Genomic DNA, 19,135 nt, shown 5'->3' on the forward strand with positions numbered 1-19,135 from the left:
CCTGTTCTAAAAGCTCTGGTACTATGCGAAAACCTTAGCTTTGTTTTGGAAGATAACAAAGAAACTGGGTTCACAATACCAACAAGAAAAAAAGATCTAAAAGTCTGACTCAAGAGGTGAAAAAACCCACTCTGAAAGACATACATTATTTTCTGCACCTCTTGGGATTTCCTTAAAGGCCCGATTCATAATGGTTGATGCTTCCACCCAGACCTAGTTCCAGTCCTGAGAGTGATCCCTTTTCCCCCATCCCCTCGCCATCCTTGATCTAATTCTTTTGCAGTTCATCTCAAAAAGGGGTGTCCAAAAATCCCAGATCCTCCCTCAAAACAGAATTCCCGTTTGAAGTCTTATTTCTGTGCATTACACCCACTATGCCAAATTCACATCAACACTTTAGCCCACCAACACCCCAAGCTGAGCAAACCCTAGTATAATTAAATGCCGCCTCCCACCTTGGCTTCAAAGCTGATTCTTCTGTGTCTGCCTGGCTCTCGCTTTGCATTTACTGATACTCTCCTCATCTATCAAATGTCAAAGCCGATTTAAAAATGCAAAGATTAACCGATTCCAAAAAGTTTCCTTGACTTGAGGTCCCACTTAAATTTTTCCACCTAAGACTTAAGGTCTCGGACGATAATCAGCAGCTTGCTGTTGGCACTTGGTATGTTGGTGTGAGAGTGAACCGAGGGTGGTGGCCAAGGAAACCAGCCGCCCACTGCCCACATCAGACTGCCTAACGCACCTGCTGGAACAGAATGCCCCCCACTGTCGACATGTTGGCAGTGATCTTGGGAAATACGGGGGAAAAAAACCCACCAACCTTGTGCAGGTAGCAAAGAACAAAATAGGTTTTATGTAAGCGCAGTCCAACAGTGTGCCAAGTTAAAATGGTCAGGAAAGCTGAAAGGGTAAAATGCCACCGAAAACGTCTTCCTCATTTTATTTTTCAGAGAAAGGTGGATGGACTGCCCCCTTGGTACAGCACTGAACCTGTGCACTATAACATGTTCAAAACATACAACCTGCAGATTCAAGTGGATTAAGAGATTTTAGAAGGTTATGTAGAATTAGCATCTTTGAGAAGCTCTTTACATAGACATACCCTATGAATACTTGCAGGAAGTGAACTATCGTGGGAAACAATGTGCATATCTGTTTAGTTAAACGAGAAGTCAGAGAAGAGCACCACAGAGACAGATAGGTTAATGATTGCCTCAGTTCGTTAAATGTCATTTCCATGCTTCATGTCAAAGTTCAGCCAGACAGTTCAGAACTGCACTAGGACCATTATTATTTCATGATACTTGATATGAAGTGGTTTGTAGCAGCAGCTTCTGAAATTAATTTATAAATTCTCAGCTGACTCACTTGTATAATTTGTCAGGCACTTGTGGTTTCAATAATCGTTAATAGATAAACCAAAGGTACAGTGGCTGGACCTTAAGATATAAACTTGTTTATATGCAGGCCCAAGGAAGGTTAATGAGGCCTAAATATACAGTATGCAAAACTAGAAATGTTCTGTGTTACAGACAGCCTTGTGCCCAAGACACCAAAACACTACAAATACACGTAACAGATAATATTGAAGGGGTTTATGCTTAACATGTACCTTAGGATTAAGAAACATGACCACAAGATTGCACGCACCTACATCTTGCATATTTGAGTTAGCCCTAGAATGCTTTTTCAGACTAATTTGGTATCAGATATAGGGAAAAATGAAGGAATAATCAAAATTTTGTGAGAGGAGTATAATAGACAATGTTAAGTAGTCTTTCTCTACTACACTTTCTACATTTTCACTGCTATCAGAATTTAAGAGTTTGCCAGTTTACATGAGCTATATATAGGCAAAAAATAAATACTGAATTTCAAGTAGGATGACTGCACTACTGAAGAAAATTTTCAAAGCGTTTGCTCTGAAGATGCTTCCTTCAACAGGTATAAATCTCTGCTGCATAAGAGACAAGAGGCATTCAGAAACAAACCTACAAGATTTCTATAGAACAACAATCACGCCTTTAAAGTGTTTTGAGTAAAAGATATTTCTAATATCAAATTTGTTCATGTCTTGCTATTCACAAAGCTTGGCTAGTTGAAGTAGATGGGCCAGTTTTATTTTTGGATATAGCTGGTTTCTAGAATCCTTAGGATTTGTGTCCAAAATGAGCAGGTATCTCTCTTCATTAAAAAGTACTGCAGAACGTCAGGATGAAGAAATGCTCCAATAAAAAAAAAAAGTTACATATAGGTTTATCCTCTTTATTCTACATTAATATCTTTGTTAACTCTGACACTATCTCAAATTTATTTTGGTGTTATTATGATCAGAACTGGATTCCTGGAACTGCATGATATTCCCCTGCCTCAGTAGCTGTGAGAAGATGCTGCCGTAGGTGTAAAATTCACTTAGACTTTATTGGAGTCTTTGATGAGTAATAACACACAAAAAGCTGTTGCGTAGGAAGAGAAGAGTGACCACCACATCAAAAATTCCAAAGGCTGCTGGTAATGCAAGTCCCAGAGAGAGACTTTGTCCAGAAAACATGTTAAAATCTATGTTGGGTGGCAGCAACTACTCAGAAAGGCACTTAGATGAGCAATGGAGGTACAAGACTATTATTACTCTTTATAGTAGTATCAGTAACCCAGAAATGAGGGTGATGGCTATCCTTAGCTTGCAGTACAAGATCATCTAATGAATTCTTTATCATTTAGCACAGGCTCCTTCTTTTTACTATGAGAAACATCCATTTACAAAGCCTTCACTAACAGTAACGCGAATTTTTAATTTAGGAACAAGATAGGCAACATGACCATTGGAGGATTTTAAGATGACTTCTCTGTTTCGAATGAAGTTGCCTTTGTACCGAAGTGATGATGCTGCTTCTCCCTTGGTCTCAGGTACACCACTTCTCCTCCCTTTTAGCCTCAGGTTTGCCTACTCTTCCCTTTTACTCCCTTTCTCTTTTACAACCACTAGACCCGAGTTCCCCTACGGATTCTCTTCACTGCAGTAACCGGCCAGCCCATTACAGAAAGGGCTGCTGCCTGTGTACCTGGGCACCTTTGCTAGAAGCAAACTAGCCCAAGGCCTGCAGAAGCATCCCTGACTCCAGGAAAACTCACCCACTAGACACAGCTGATGCAAGGCCCCTGGAAGGCTGGGATCACTGATGATCAGGCACCCTGCGTGCCGCCGATGGATCAGCTGGCCCGAACCAGGGCAAGGTACCAGCAGGTCTGCAAATTCTACCGGGGAAAAAACAGAATTGCTCCAGGCAGGTATTTTCTGCACCTTAAGAAATACTCTCCAGACCTGGAGTACCATGGGAAGACAACACAAATAACAGATTCTTCCTTTTAACTTTGTTCATGCTATCCATCAAGAGGACATAATTTAAAGTGTGAGTGTGTTATTTCTGAAATAAATACTCAGCTTGTCCGGCAAGCTTTCAGCTGTAGTACCTAAACATCAGTACTGTTGTTTGTGGAGGACTGTTCCTACAAAACCAAAAATTACGAATGTGTTCACACAGAGAGCACAGAGGTATATTTTGCACTACAGGATGTCAGGGAGAAGCTGAGTCCCCCAGGAGCCAGAGCTCCCATAAAGTCATGAGAGAGCAGAGATTCTGGGTTGCAAATGCTGCAATACTGAGCACTGTGGTGCACAGCACAGATACACTCACTGCCTAATTTCTAGGTAAAGTAGCAGATAAATCAACTGCACGCTTATTTTAACCTCCAAGACATACATAGTGCTTCAGCAGCACCAACAAAACCAGTCCCAAATGGCCAGTCTTACCCAGGACTCATACTTAAATCCTACAGAAATATTTAAAAGACAGAGATGTTGAGAGGTAATAAATATTTGGGTTTATATTCACCAGTGTCCTCAAAAAAGTGATGCACAAAATGGGCCAAATTTGGGAGAACTGGACCCCCAGCTCTTCCGTAACTCTATTGACGGATACTCAGAATGGAAAAGGGTTTTCTATGAGCTTAGCAACATCAGTACAGGTGGGAAACCTGCCCTGGCAGGGCTAACCTCATCTCAGTTTCTTGACTAGAGCATTGACATGCACAAGCACATTTGTTGTGACATTGCTGATGTAACAGACTTATAAGTGTGTGGTCATGAAGCTGAAAGGGGTCTGGAGACACCACTCACATCCACACATCTGTGCCAAACAGGACAACACATCGCCAACTGCAGCAGCACCGCAGGTCACTACTACACAGGGAGAAGGAAACCCACGCTCCTTCCATCTATTATCCATTCCCCCATCTATCTATTACCCAGTCATCTGGCATTTGCCAAAAGAAGTATCCCAGCATGTGCTAACAGAGGGAAGAAGCAGAGAAGCTTCTACCCGCCTGTGACCCTCTGTCTTGCAAACATCGTGTCGCCCCTGCGGGAGCCTGGACAAGTCATTCACCAGCTCTGTACTACTGCTGTCGTAACAGGGGAAGGAGGGGGCAGACAAGCAAATCCACTAAAAATGAGTCAGACAGAGTCTTTATCAAATGACTCAGAATAACAAGTGAATAACAGGGATTATGAAAGCACAGACACTGTTGCGTGAGGCCATTCATATGACTTGTGTTCCCCAGTGACGCAAGAAGCAAATGAACTGAGGACTATTGACAATGTACGATTCCTATCTCGCCGCCTGCAATACAATTTAGAGGATGCTTCCAGAGATAGGCTGAGCCAGAGATAAAATGTGACATGAGACAGCTGGAAAAGAAAGAGAAACAGACTAAGTTGATTTTTTTTTTTGCACTTTTTACCCCCAGAGAAATGGGAACAAACCAATTGCTAAAGGCTTATCAAACAGGGCTCATTCTTCTAGTGGTACTTCTTATTCCCCTGGAGAAACAGAGAAGTTTTCTGCATGACTAAGGCTGTCTGGAAACATAGCTCCTCAAAGCCACACATGCATCACCTGACACTACAGAGCATCTTTCTCCACCAGTCAGACATGGGCTGGCATGAACGTCAACTGAAACCCAGGCCAGTACTGTGCGCAGACCCTGAGGTAACTACAAAAGCCTAAATCACTATTATTCCTCCTAAAATTGCAGCAGATAAATAGAATGAAATCCCAGGGTCTGGCACCAGGATTTAGGGGCTGTTTGACATCCCAGAACATCACCCAGTCTCTATGCCAGCAGAAAACTAATACGACAACGCCCAAGGCTTTTGCAGCACTTTCTGACCTATCTTCAGGTCACCTGTCCAAAATCTTACCTCCACTTTACAGATGGGATAAAAGAATGTTAAGCACAGAGAGCAGTGTTTCAGTGGTAGTTAAAATCTCTTGCGCATGGGGCACACAAGTGAAATGGTCACTCACTGGTCACATCAAAGGAATGAAGTCACCACAAACCCTCAGGATTTCAAAACACATCAGCTGTCGGTCCACTTGCCTTGCATTTCTCATCTCTGAAAAAAAGCAAGTTACTTCAAATTCAAAACCATTTAGAGTCAAGTGCTAAACACACTGAGTGAAAAGAGATAGGGAACAAATGATAAATAGTTCAGATTAAAAGATGACCCAGATGAGCAGAGAGGCAACATTACCATCTTCCAACGTGGAACAGAACAAGCCCTACAAAGCAGCAGCACTGTGCATCACTGACATACATAAAACCTGTGGCACCTACTTTGCCTCTGGATGGAAACCTCTTTAGGAATGGATGGTGCTACTTTCATTGACTTTGATTCTCCATCAGAAGTCAGGAAGGAATGGAGGGTTTTAAGTGCACACATTCTCCTAGATTACTTTGCACAAACTCCTCCATGGGACAACCCCAGGAAAAACTACACTTTGAATGTAAGAATTCCAATGAACTACGTGTCACATTGGTAAAATACTGGTAGATTTAGTATTTTCTAATATGACACAATACTAAAGAATTGCCTTAACCTTTCCCCAAAAAGGTAACTTTTTTGATAAAGTTCACGAGCACTTTTAGCCACTAGGGATCTCTTGGTCATTGCTAAAAGCGTATTAAATTAACTCCATTTTATCTAGCTAGGCACCTCCCATAACTTAGGCATTAAAGACAATCTCTTCATTGTACTCCAGATAACAGAAAGGAAACCTAAGATCCAATAGACTATTTACCAAAATGTTCTTCTCACCTGGCTTCATATATTCTGATAGATATTCTTTTTCATAAAATGTTTGTGATTGATTCGTTATTTTATGAGGCTAAAGAGAGGACATATCAGCTTTCTAAGCCACTCTTCCCAAAAGAGATGCTGCTTTTCATCAAGAAATAAGACCAGCCAAAGTAGGGCAAAAGCTATAGCAGCAGCTTGAATGATACCGAAATGGCAACAAGTATGCCAAGATCATCAGAAGCATTATTGGAAGAAAATTAAAAATAATTTTCTCTGGCCTAATAGCAGAATCACATTTGCTTATAAACTGCAAATCTTAGTGTCCATCCCTGATGTGATATTAAAAACAGCAACACTCCTCCCTCCCAAAAAACACCCACAGGCTTACAGACTGACCCAGCAGATGGAGTTTCTAGACTCTGCCCCCTCTTTTAACTGGGGCTAATTAAAACAACAACAACACTTCTTTCTTCTTATGTTAATTACACAAAAGGTTACGAAATACTGTGATACAGAAGCCATACAAATTTCTGAAACAGAATCTGTATTAATTCCCACTTCTCTTTAAATCTTCTCCTTGTGATTTGGTTTTGTAGCCAACGTTATTAGTAGCACGAAAATCTCAGCCTCGGCTTTCTCCCAAAACTCGCTTGTTTGCTACAGAATTTGCCTGAGCTGTTGTTTTCCTGATCCTGTAACACCTCCAGTCTGGTTGAGTTTCCGTAACTCTGTGGATCAAGTAGGATCATTAGCTCTGCAACATCTGAAGAATGCTAAATCTTGGAAACTGGGCAGGAAAACAGACACAAACACCTCACCAGTAGCCACGTGTGTTTTAAAGTCAATCAATATACTACAGGTTTCCTACACTTGATCCGTTCAGGAGTTACAAATGGGTCTCCTGAACTTGCAAGCCCTATATAGCAGGTCAGTATTTCTTCTGAATTACCCAAACACCTCATAACAGCACTGTGAAACACCACATGGATCTGTTCAAGAGCACTTCAAAACTTCGTGCAGCTGGAGTGCGTCTGAAGGAGCGTTCCTGATACAAAAGCGCGGGACTAGCTTTAAGCTCCATTTCCTTCACTTAACATTTCCTTCATTCCTCATGTTTAGTCACTTCTGTCTCTCTTTAGAATGATTTATTCCCAGGCATATTTAAAGGGTATTAACCTATGCTTCCAGAAAGCAAACGTGCTCGTAAATTGTTTCACAGAACACAAATCACTTCTATCAGTTACCAACTCTTCCTTCTCTGAATTACGCTGTAGAGCCTGCTGGCCTCTGCATCCAGCAAAATTGGAAGCCATTGCTAAAGCAATTTTTGAAATCACTGCCTCTAGCAAAGTGTTACCAAAAAACCCCCAACAAAACACCTAAGTCCCAACTTTCTCTCTCCTGAGTTATCACCAAGGAAAATCCCTAAAATCACACCACACTGACATAAAACTACAGGAACTGAAGACTTAAAATAAAATTATTCGCGGAGGGCAAATGCCTTTCCAAATCTCCTCACATTCTGAAGGTTCTCTTTGTTGTCTAGTTTTCTGCAGTTAGGTTTTCGCTCTAAAAGCACAACTGTGATTTCTTCTTTGCAAAGGGTCTATACTGTTCAGTTGTTTTCACAAATGTGTTTTGGAGGTAGGTGAAGTAACATAATGTCCTACTGTAGACTCTCAGGGTTCTTCTAACCTTTTAAGATCTGCATTTAACCTTTCCAAACGTTTTTTTCCTCTTTCTTTTTTTCTTCTTTTTTAAACCTTTGAGCAGAAGGTAAATAAACTGTTAAGCCATGATCAAATAGTGTCACAAAAAATTCCTTGTGTTTTTTTCAGGGAAACAAGGACCTCTCCCATAGTCACTGACTGTTTAGAGACTTGTAGCATTTGGGCGTCTGACACTCTTCCCATCATTTGCTACAGACTGGCTTCCTAGGACATTAATGGACATTAGTTGCTGTAGACTTCCCTTTGAAATTCAAACCCTAGTTATAAGCCCTGACTATTTTGCACTTATTTTTGACCTCTTTTCAGGATGCAGCAGAATCACACACTTTCTTCTAGTCTCTGGATGAAGAATTTGGTGAGTTTGCATTGCCCTGTACAGAAGCTAAAAATACCACTTTAGAAGGACTCAAACTCAACCGTTTCACACAATCAATTGTCTTTCCAGGGCATTTTGCTTCCATTAAGAGATCAAACCATTTTTTAAATACCCCAATAGCCTGCACAAACATGATTAGGATCACTTTAACTAAGTGACCTCAGCAGGAAACAGATGGGACCCTAACGATGGACAGTAGGAGCAACTCATAGATTAAGCATTCAAGAGGCAACTGGAGACTTTCTGTCATCTGCGGGGTAACTCAAGTGACAGCCTGCACTGAAAAACATGAATCTCTTCTCTTATCATACAACGTCGTATCCGAGCAGCTCCATTCAAGTGTTGGCCACAGCAGACCGTATTCTTCAGGGTGACTGGTCAGAAACGGACAAATGGGGCAGCATGATGGGAGCTGAGCTTTATTGCACTGAAAGAAATAATTTTGAATTGCCCATACAGATCACCAAGCTCTGAATTGAATGTGTCCGAATTATCAAAAAAACCCACAAAAACCCCCAAAAAAGCAAAACCCCCAAAAGCATCACATTCAATACTCCACAGTAAAACTCTGATCAATGGGTAAGAGAATTACAAAAAAGTTAAAGAGAACAAATAGAAATACAAAACTAGTTCTGCATATAGCTGGTATGCCTTAATTTAAACACATTGTTCTGTTTTCATAGTCCTGGAGATCTCATCTGGGCATCTAAAGCAATCGAAATTGCAACAGGCCTATAGGAATAGACAGCGAGAAGTGAACTAGCTCTTACCTTGCACTGAGGGCTAAGAAGAATTACTAAAAAGGAGAGTTATACGTGGTACGGAGACGGCAGAATTGGCAAACTTTATCCTCTGAAAAGGCTACAGATAAATCCACTGGGATTATCTGTGAAACAGAGTTGTGAAAAAAAAACAAACCCCAAAACAACGCATCAGACCAAAGGTTTCTGATGCAGTACACAACCAGCATATGGAAGGATTTTTTTCTTTTTTTTTTTTTTTGACACAAAGCATGACCTGCAGCCAAAAATTCAGAAGTGCTGCACAGATAATAAGAAGAACCACACTTGCATGAGATACTTGGACTTCAACAAGCCCATAGGCTAGAAATTGTAGCGCTTCACAACCTGAAGTCCATTAACTGGCAAGCGTGCTGTAGGTTGTGTCTGTTGAGGTGGTGGTGCTTGGTCCTGGTCCCCTGGAGAGAAGGGGACCCCGGGAAGCCTGGGGGGGGCCAGGGCCAGCCCCATGGAGGAGCAGGGCCAGGGCTATGCCAGCAAGCTCCCCGGGGCAGCGCCAAACACCGGCGAGGAAGGAATCAAGGTGCCGTGTCAAAAGCCAACAGCCACTCGCCAAGATGTGACCTGCTACCCTTTTTCATCTCAAGCGTGACACAGGAATGGGAGATTTTTAGGTTAGGCTAAAAAGCATAAACCAGCCGATTCAGTGCAGAGGTCAGTGTTCCCAGCAGCGTGTGCCGGCTTGAGGGCAGGGTTGGACCTGAGCACCAGAGCCAAGGGCAGTTGCGGGATTTAGTCTGCTTTAAAGAAAAAAAGAATTTTTAAAATTTATTCTCTGCAGAGTTGCCACATTGACCAAATCTGAGCACTGTACTAATTTCAGTTATATGTGTCTCAAGGGGAAACTTTTCATTTAGTTAAGCTGTAGACAGTCAAAACATGATGAACTTCAAGGTTGTTAATTCTTTTCTGAGAAAATAACAACTTTAATGATAAGATCATTAGAGTATTTAATATTTTAGAGGTAAAAGTGTTGGTTGGATAATTCAATAATTGTAAATAGATGTATGTAGATGCTTTCATTGAAAGGATAAATCTAATAAAATGCAGTTAATATTTGTTTTGTTCATACAATTCATACAAATTTAAAGGCAAGATTTCTGTGTTGATAAACTGGGGTTGCAGGAAGGGGCAGGAAAACATAGGCTGCCTTTAAGTTAGGATGAAGCCATAGTATTTGCCACTTTGGATATCACCAAGCAGAACCTCAGCAGGAATAAGTTAGGGTTAATTTAATGTGTTGAAGCTTGTGTCAGGAAAGTAGCCTGAATTACATGCAGGAAGCATCAGGCATGAAAAGGCAGCATTATCTCTAATTCTGAACAATGATATCTTCCAAGGAAACCCAACTTACCTTGCAGTGGTGGGGAATACTATCACCCACTTTTAGAAAAGGGAAAACCAGGACACGGGGCTAAAGTGAATGCAAGCAAGATTTCACAGATGCAAAATTAACAGACCCTGTTTAGCAGCCTGTAATCAGCTCAATCAAGTTGCTTCCTAATACTTTTCATGTTTTATTTTAACTATGATTTTAATCTAGCTGGGTTTTTTAATTAAAAAAGCAAACCTGAATATCCACAAATCTTTATAATTGAAAAGAGAGCGATTTTTTTTCCTTGAACAGAGCTGCTACTCATTTACCCATGTTTCGTGGTCAGAGGATACTGGAAAAATTCAAGAGTGATGATAATGAGGTGCCATATTTTGCTCAGATTTTTTTACTCTGCCTTAGTGATTGAATGAATTTTACATTTTTGTTGTAAGGGATTCTTATTTTTCTTAGTTCTTGGACACTGAGGCCACGCAATTATACAGTACTTGTTTCCTGCTCAGGAGCCTTGTATAGCAACAAAGACTTCTGAGCTATGCTTGTGATGGAAATCATTAATTCTTACAGCATTTTTTCGGTGTCCAAAGGAAATTAGCAGCTCATTGTTATTTCCTGCTCACCCCCAAACTGCCTGGAATAAAACGGAACAAATAAAATCAAAATCCCTCAATTTACTAAAGGAAAGCTCTTTAGAGGGACTGGTGTGACTAGAAACATGGTGCCTAAAAATATTCAGCCTAGTTATTCTGCCAAAGTGAAGGAAGTGTCACAGCAGGGTCACTGAGACTGCAAAATGAAAATGCATTTTCATGTCATTCTTTTATGTATTCTCATCTACCTGGCCACATGTTACAGCTGGAATAGAGCCCTCAACAGGTGCTTTATGGTGCAAATGGTAAACACTTGCACTTCTGAATGTGGGGACAGTTTTGCCATCGACTGCAAGAGTTAAAATGAGGCCACTAATAGGGATGTCAGATACAATGGCGCATTTCTGGCTGTCATCAACCTCATCCTAACAATAACTAACAAAATGACCGAAACTGCTTTTGACTGTTTGTTCACGATTAACTTTTCTTACGTTGTGAAACAGTCTATTACGATACATCAAGGCACCACCAAAATGGGCTTGTGACTAATCAGTAAGTTATATTGCACCTACAGCTCTGCACAGGAGGGACCTTCCTGCTCTGCATCATTCATAAACTTAACTGGAGCAACGCAACAAAGCTAATTCCAGTCTTGGCATCATTCTTCAGTGAGTGCTGGGAAAGTGCTTATTCTCCATTACTTCAAATTTATTATCCAGCTCTCATAAATGAAATTAATTAACAGGTTTTCATCTTGTCAACTATTAGGAAATGGCTACAATGCAGAAAATAAGATTTCGTATCTAGCCAGCTGGACGGGTTGTTCTCCTACGTTTTGCACCACCAGAATGACTGCTCTTCCATGTCTTTTTCTCATTCTTATATACATACACACAAAAATATATGAAGAGGTAAAAGTAGGCATGAATTGTATGAATACGCACAAAATAGTCTGCTCTTCGTATGAATGGACAACGAGTATCTTCTACTACATTAAAAAAGCGATAATAGTTTTTTATAACTTATTTGCATATAGTGAAAAGACTGTTTTATCAGCTGGAAGACATACTAGAGAACCCCCCTGAAAGTTGAATAGAAAATGCACTTTAAAGCTTACCATCATATAAACATTTTGTCCTTGACAAGAATTCAGCAGTTTACAAAGGTATACAGTGGGATATGGCTTTCCACGGTTTTACCTATCGAGGCTTTTTGTTCTTCAGTGCTTTCTTGAATGGGAAAGCATAAGAAAACTCAAAAATATTTCTGATGTTTCTTTCCAGATAACAGTGATGTGTTCAAATGTCACTTTCAATTCGATATCTCCAAAAAAGCACCTCCATCATTTGTTATTTTACCAGTACTCAAACATTTGAGTACTGCGTTCAGTTTTGGGCCCCTCGCTACAAGAGGGACATTGAGGTGTTGGAGCGTGTCCAGAGAAGGGCTACAAAGCTGGTGAGGGGTCTGGAGGACAAACCTTATGAAGAACGACTGAGGGAGCTGGGGTTGTTTAGCCTGGAGAAGAGGAGGCTGAGGGGAGACCTTATCACCCTCTACAACTACCTGAAAGGAGGTTGTAGAGAGATGGGGGCTGGCCTCTTCTCCCTGGTGACAAGTGATAGGACAAGAGGAAACGGGTTCAAGTTATGTCAGGGGAGGTTTAGATTGGATATTAGGAAACATTTTTTCACTGAAAGGGTTACTAAACATTGGAATAGGCTGCCCAGGGAGGTGGTGGATTCACCATCCCTGGGGGTGTTTAAAAAAAGGGTAGATGGGGCACTTAGGGACATGGTTTAGAAGTGGCTTTTGTCAGGGTAGGTGAAAAGTTGGACTTGATGATCTTAAAGGTCCCTTCCAACCCCAGCAATTCTATGATTCTTTATATCAGTATCTGTCTTCTAAATATAATTCCAGGATGGGATTACCTTTCATCTGTTTTAAGATTCCCAAACAGGTCATCTTTATTTAGATGCAAATGAATTTTGCCTAAATTATTGCATAAGCCACAAGCCTACCTTTAGTTTCCATAATTCCCTGATAATATTATTATGGTCACTGGATAACAGAGATTGTTACTGGGAAACTAATCGTGACGAGTAACTTTTGAGAGCAACAGGTTACGTAATTACAGACTTCACCTTGCTCCTATTGAAGCCAGGGCCGGAGCAGGGCCAGAAGTCCAGATTCCCCTTCATGAGGAAATGTCAGCACTTGTAACTGAAGGCCCTGTAGTCTTTCCCTCTTCTCACTGGCCTTCTTCAGAAACTACACCCAGAAGCCTGCAAAGATCTTTAAGGCTCCCCAAGAGGAATTAAGGCTCCTCAGCAAGGAAAGCTTTATACAAGAAACAGAGGCCAGGCCCAAGCACCCCTCAGAAGATGTTGGAAAACGGCAGGGCAACATAGATAAGTTGCCAGGATGTGTTCGAGGTCAGGCTGGATGGGGCTTTGAGCAGCCTGGTCTAGTGGGAGGAGTCCCTGCCCATGGCAGAGGGGTTGGAACTAGATGATCTTTAAGGTCCCTTCCAACCCAAACCGTTCTATGATTCTGTGACCAACCTGGCTACGGATAACAGGGTCGTTGCGCTTTGCATGTAACCACATGTGAAGGACAGTCACCAAATGGCCACACAACTCAGAGGGGAAGAAGGGAATGTGTGGAAAGGAGCGTTCAGCACAGGGCAGAGCTGAGCACCGAAGACACCTACCCACACCCTGCACCACTGGGAGCTTCCAAGGCATTTCCAGGGAAAATCCACGCTTGTAACTTCCCAGCAACTGAATCTGTCCCCTTCATTTTACATATTACACTGCTTTCTCTTTGCCTGCCGCCCATAGCACTGCGCATCCCCTGTTGTTCTTTATGGCATGTAACATTCCCCTGACAACTCAGACATTCAGAAAGTATGTCAATGCATGCAATTAAAACATCTGAAATCTGATGCACATGCTGCCCTGCACCTCCAGAGCTACTCGTAAAAGCACAACAAAGACAACGTTTTCAGTTGTACCTGCTGCTACATCCTTGTATTTAGTTTCTTGTTTGAGAGAGAGAGATTCAATACCAAACCACATATTGCGTGAGCCACTGAAGTCAGAGCAACATTCTGGTGGGTGTGCTAAGTATCATTTTACTAAAAACTTGGGGAGGAGGGTGAGGAAGGAGTCCCTGGCTGGCAGGCTGTTCCAAACTCTGATACCTTGCCTGTGGCTCCCACTCAGCTGCCAAAAATTCATGTGGACAACCCAGCAGCCCTCACATCCCTTCAACCAGCCTCTCCGCTGCTAACCTGGGCGTACAAAGATACAGATGGTCTCTCCCTCAGCCTTCCTCTCTTGCTGCACACTCTCTAGCAGCTCATGTGTATTTTTTCCATTACAATGGCCTTCCCTTCTAATTGCAGAAGGGTTAACAGGCATGGAAGAAATTTCTCATTAGCCTCTTGGCAAAGGAGAGAGTCAGGTCAGAATTGTTTTCCCAAACTGGATATCAAGGGAGGAAACTCCACAGAGTATTTTTTTTATTATAAAAAGTGGGATTCCAGGGATAGGGTCTCTTTAATACCAAAAGATCTTTGCAGCTACTTTTTCTACTGACAGCCTGAGCTCCGCTGTCTGTTGCCTTCAGAATTACAAATAACTACCAGTTATTCAGAGAGCCCTATTTCCTATGAAGAGTACAGAGAGAAACCGACGGGCACAGACAGTAGATCATCTCCACAGCACGGACAGCAGAGATGGGAACAACTCAGCAGCAACAACGAGCTCAAGGTACATTCTCTAATGTCGTGCCCTGTATCAGTTTTAATTGATTATATTTGTGAGAGAGACACATCCTTTAAAGCAGTGTTTATAGAAGAGCAGGAATACATACCACAGTGACCCGAAACAGTCGGTTACTTGAGTATGCCTAACTCATTTTTTTGCTGCCCATCCTACCTCAAAAAATAAACATCCAAGATTTTGAAGCTGCTGCGGTTGGCAAGACAGAACACAGTACCTACACTTAAGTATATGCAGTGTAATCATGTTTCAGCTCCTGCTCACTTCAGAAGTTGTGATTCCCCCTACATCAGTGGAATAACATATCACTGCTCCATCGTCACAACACAGATGCTGTGATGCATCTGGTAAGACTTCACGTTGACACTTGTAAACCCCGTGTTATGACTGCAGCAGCAGAAAACAGCGTTTAACGTTAATGCTGCTTTCCTGGAATACAGTTAAAAGGCATTATGAGAGAACATCTCTAGGAGCACTATGGAATCTTTGTCAAAACACTGTCAAGACAAAAAAATATATGCAATGCTGAGGGAAACATGTCCTATCTCGGTTACAAAGAACACTATGGATCACCAAAGCAGATTGTTAAATCAATCAGTAGTTCACTTTGCATTACTGAGCTCTCAGCACATCTGTCTGTCCAAGGAAACTACTGCTATGGTTGTGTCCACTTCCTTATGCAGCCACACAGCACTGCATTGCTTGGGATTTCAGCAGTGCCAGTAAATATTGAGTAAACATTTGTATTTACTCACCAATTAAAGTAGTAAAAGTATTTTATTCATGCAAGCCTCTCCATTGCCCAATTTTGGTTTTTTTAAGTCTGCATTGTGGGACTGAGCTATTTCAAAACACCTTGTAAAGTCATTATAAATGTGACGATAAATCAAAACATCTTCAGGAAAAACAAAGCTCCCCCTAGCTAATCCAGATAAACACTGTGCAGATATACATTTGTTACAAGTTCAAAAACCTGAAACAAAATTTTTGTCGTGTTCACTGCCTCTCAGGATCCAGTATTCAAAGGTACTCCCAATCCTATGATTAAATCACCCACTAATGTTATGAACTGAAAGAACTGCATTGCAAGGACAGTGATGCACAACACAAGGAATGAAGTCATCTCATTGCAATATCATGCATGACAAAGATATAGGTACCGTCATTACAAACGATAAGAAATAAAGCAATAAGCAGATTTACCTGGAGTAGTTACTGTGTTCTATTCCTGATCTGTCTCACACTCCTTTCAGGATAAACACCCCTAAAGTAGATTTCCCGCTTTGTACTAATATTTTATTCACGACATGCGTGTTCTCCATTCTTAAGTGAAGAACTGTAAGGTTTTCAGACGGAAGGCAGAGAGCTGGGGGAACAGAAATCCCCCCATTCCCAGCTCCTGCAACTGAACTCTTACGATGCAGGTGGACAGAAGGATTCTGCTGAAGGGAAGGTGCAGTGTATGCAGCTCCTCTCAGCAGCGCTTCTCTCCCCAGCAAACGCAGCTCGCTCGCGGTGGAACAGCCTGCAGTAGAATAACAAGAGAATTTCTCAAGTGCTAGTGTAAGCGAAGGAGGGGGTGCGAGGGAAAGCAAGGAAAGAAAATGCTCGGGAAGCTGCTTCTCTCTTCAGCTAAGGCATGCTGTATGTCCCTCTCTCACTGGGGTCTTGTGAGGATAACCACACCAAAGATTTTAAGGCTCTGAGATACTATGTGAGACCTAACACGGACAGTTGGCTGAAATAACCAAGGTTAGGGAATGCAAAATATTAAGTTTCCAATAGCAACATCAACACCTCCCTGTTGTAGCTCCTGTAACGTGATGTACATTTTGAGACAAACAGCAATATTGTGTGAGGTAACATTCTGGCCTGAAATCTAGTTGCAAAATCAGTCTTGCTCTACTACCCCTCCTCGAGACTCATTTGCCGATTACTGAATTTCGTTTGATTTTACAGATAGCATTTTCCTCACTGTATTCTTTAATATTTCCTCTCCTCTGATGGTGAACAAACAACTAAGATGTTAACCCTTGCAGGTGCTTAGACAGCTGTGGTTGCAGCCCATTGGCTGGATGGTGACTGAAGTGACTATACGGATGAAAAACTATTTTGCACGTACAAATGACCAGCAAAACTACACAGCACACGTGCTAGAAATTAAGAGATAATCTTTTTTCAGGTGTATGTACGACTCATCAAGCCATCATGCAACGGGAGTGTAAAAGACCTGCTGGGACCCATGCTTTGTGCAGGAGGGCTGTTCACCTGCCATCCCCTCCCACAGGTCCCCGGCAGCTCCAGAGGCTGAGCTGATGCCCAGGATGCAGCGCTGGCACGTCCCTCTGGCCCTGTGGCCGGACCCTTGGCACGCTCTGCATGTCACCTCACAGTCAGCCCCAGCACGTGGCTGCGAACGGCACCTTTTGCATTAAACAACGGGAGCCGAAACATTTGCTCTCATACATATACTGCTAACAGATGGCAGATTTCTTTTTTTAAAAAGAATTCTAATTCTTAAATTGCTACAACCTCTTGTCCTTGCTGGCTTTAATTATCAGCTCTAAATGACATGAACTCAGTTCTCCCTTTCCCACCATTTTAAAACAACAATATTATTTACAATTAGGGTTTTTTTTAAATAAAAGCATTGTTCTTTTAATAGTATTCACAACGATATAATAATGACTGCACTTTGTAATCCAGTAATAATAGCTCAGAGAAGTCTCTCTTGGGGAGAATTTTCATACCCATGTGGTTTATATATGCTAATTCCTATGCAAATTAAGAACCCACTGACACATCCTATTATAATACTTGCCCATTTTGTACATGTATTTGGTGAAATCATTGCACTCATATTATGCTTTGGAAGGAGAACACATCCCAGCCCATATTGTTGGTACGACAAGAGATGAGATACGGATCCATCATGGGAGCGGATCCTCCACTCTGGGAGGTGGGTGTTCACTATCACTAAAATGGCACGGACAGTGGGTGGCAGCAGGCTATCATTTCTTTCCTATGTTACGCAATTAGTACTGTCAATCCCGGCCCTTCAAAAACTCAGACTTTAAGAAACAGAACAAACTGACGTATTTTTATTTACTACTTCAATATTCTAGTCTTTAAGATTCATATTTTCTGCTCTAAAGAGCCGAGCATCACAACTATTTTTAAAGGGGAAGCCTGAGCTTTCCATCTCTGTGGAAACTGAAGCTTCAAGGGAAATCACGACAAAATCCATAATAAAACCAGGACTGCCAGCAACCTCACATCCCATGTGAAGAAGAAACCACTTAATAACATCATGTTGTCACTAAACGCAAACTGCTGACAACTTACCAGGAAGGAACGGCAAGTAATGCAAGCTAGACCGTGAGTGCCATGTTAGTGTACGACACAGCCCGGCTGGGACACTTCTGGATGGGAAAGGGGAAGAGGTTCATGCTTGTGTGGGAAACACAAATGTCAGCCCAACAGGCAGTGCCATATGTGTTGCAGTGATGGTGCCTGCTCTGCTGAGAGCTGTGTCAAAAAGGCAAACGAAATTGCTGAAAAACTTTCAAAAGAAGAGCACTCCCTCAAGGCTGAATGCAGAGACCTCTAACAAGTCGGGATTAGGAAAATCAACGCTTTGAACAGCACTTGTATGAGTCCTGATCTAAGCCCTGGAGATGTGATGGATCTGACACATCAAAAAGAGAAGAGCCTTGTCATTATAGCTCCCTGTTGTGCGTTATTAACACAAGGGCCAGGAACGTCCACCCCTTTGTGAAGATGAGGCTCCTCAGATCTGTATATCAGAGATAAATGGTAGAACTGATGTGAATCGCTATTGTTACAGGGCTGGAGACCCCACGGCCTCCAACGAAACCCAGGGAACCGTACAAACAAGAGGCATTCCTTGCCTAAGGGAGCTAGTAATCTAAATGAAAAAGACAGGCAGGGAGTTGGAGGGGAAGCAGAAGCACAGAGAGGTGAAAGCGATTTGCCCAAGGCCACACAGCCAGTCAGCCAGCAAACCAAAAATAGAGGCTGACCCCCTTGATTGTCAGCCCATTGTTCTCTCCACTAGACTCAATCTCCCATGGTGGATGTGACATTAAATTGGTATTTCTGTTTTGCTGCTGTCATTTTTAAAAATAAAGCATGACGGCAACATCTCTGTACTGAGCGGCTGTAATCGAGGCCACACGAGCATTTTTAGAAACAATACCGTGGAGAACTTTTGCTAAGAGAAGAAAGCAAGGCCCCCGGACAGAGGGTCTGGAGAGCACATCCTGGTTACCAGCTACTCCTCTGCCATTAAAGGCAAGGGTTACTGCAGTTTTGAAGGCTCTCAGCATCAGCGCCTTTACCAGAGCAAACCCTGG

At 42.0% G+C, this 19,135-nt stretch overlaps 1 protein-coding gene across 3 annotated transcripts in view; it reads right to left on the bottom strand.

Annotated features, from left to right (window-relative positions):
• Positions 1 to 19,135, bottom strand: part of MYRIP (myosin VIIA and Rab interacting protein) — a 234,007-nt gene that overhangs the window by 77,412 nt on the left and 137,460 nt on the right. Inside the window, exon 1 of one of the 3 annotated variants that reach the window (XM_063325387.1) lies at positions 15,963 to 16,289. The exons of the other annotated variants lie outside the window; for them this stretch is intronic. The gene's annotated coding sequence lies outside the window, so the exon portion shown is untranslated. Of the gene's footprint in view, positions 1 to 15,962; positions 16,290 to 19,135 lie in introns of those variants that run through there. 3 annotated transcript variants of the gene reach the window in all.

The sequence above is a fragment of the Chroicocephalus ridibundus genome, chromosome 2, assembly GCF_963924245.1.
Source record: "Chroicocephalus ridibundus chromosome 2, bChrRid1.1, whole genome shotgun sequence".
Lineage (NCBI taxonomy): Eukaryota > Metazoa > Chordata > Aves > Charadriiformes > Laridae > Chroicocephalus > Chroicocephalus ridibundus.